Here is an 862-nt window from a genome sequence, read left to right as displayed (position 1 = left end):
CATGATGCACGGCGTACAATTGTGAAGAGGTTTTGGCAAAATATTGTCAGTTAGGAAGCGGAAAAATGTTCATGAAGCAAAACAGAAATCCCACTCTCCAGCTTTGTGAATCTTCGGAAACTCTTTGCAAAGCGGATTTAGAGGAGAATGAGAGATAAACTGTCCGACTGAGCAGAGACAGTCCAGACACCGTCCCCTTGTTGAAGAGGCCGGGAGATTGACTCTGATGTTCTCGGGGTATGAACTGATCTGAGACATTGAAAGAATTGTCCTTCCTGCACATCAGGAATTCAAACCCCTTCTCTCCTCCGAGCTAATGAGGGAACTCGGGAACAGGCAAAACACTGAAAGGCTGGAAGGGCGACGACCTCGGAGTAAGAAAGCTAGTCCCTCGTGACATGGATATGGCTGCAGACTGTCCCCGGTGTCTCCACAATGAATGTCCCAGGCTTTATTATGTAAAAGTAAAACTGTTAGACGACAATTGTAATTCTGGGCGGGGCCGGCTGAATTATGAACTCACTAACAGCCTCCCCTAAGCGATGGTGCAGCCCTTGCTCCCGCTTGCCTCTGTGGCGCAATTGGTTAGCGCGTTCGGCTGTTAACCGGAAGGTTGGTGATTCGAGCCCACCCAGGGGCGGTGTGTTCGCTAGCCGTCCTCGGCTTTGAAACCGTCCGCATTTTATGGGGTCAGGAAAACGTTCCCCAAACAGAAACCCTTTCCCCAAAGGGGTTTCTGGATTGAATTAATGTCTGACGTGAGGGAATGCGGATGCTGAGAAGCCGAGACAAAAAGAGAAACTCGACAGTACCTGTCGGAGAAAACGGAATTCTGAAACGCTGTCTCTCATTCTCAGGGCTA

At 49.5% G+C, this 862-nt stretch overlaps 1 non-coding gene across 1 annotated transcript; it reads left to right on the top strand.

Moving 5' to 3' along the window:
- The first annotated feature begins 566 nt into the window (after nt 1–566).
- Nucleotides 567–640, top strand: trnan-guu (transfer RNA asparagine (anticodon GUU)). Its single transcript has one exon. It is a non-coding gene; the product is annotated as a tRNA-Asn (tRNA).
- Nucleotides 641–862: the final 222 nt, after the last annotated feature.

This window comes from Hemiscyllium ocellatum (genome assembly GCF_020745735.1).
Source record: "Hemiscyllium ocellatum isolate sHemOce1 chromosome 27 unlocalized genomic scaffold, sHemOce1.pat.X.cur. SUPER_27_unloc_5, whole genome shotgun sequence".
Taxonomy (NCBI): domain Eukaryota; kingdom Metazoa; phylum Chordata; class Chondrichthyes; order Orectolobiformes; family Hemiscylliidae; genus Hemiscyllium; species Hemiscyllium ocellatum.
Note: the sequence above shows the minus strand (reverse complement) of the source record. Positions and strands in the feature narration are given on the sequence as shown.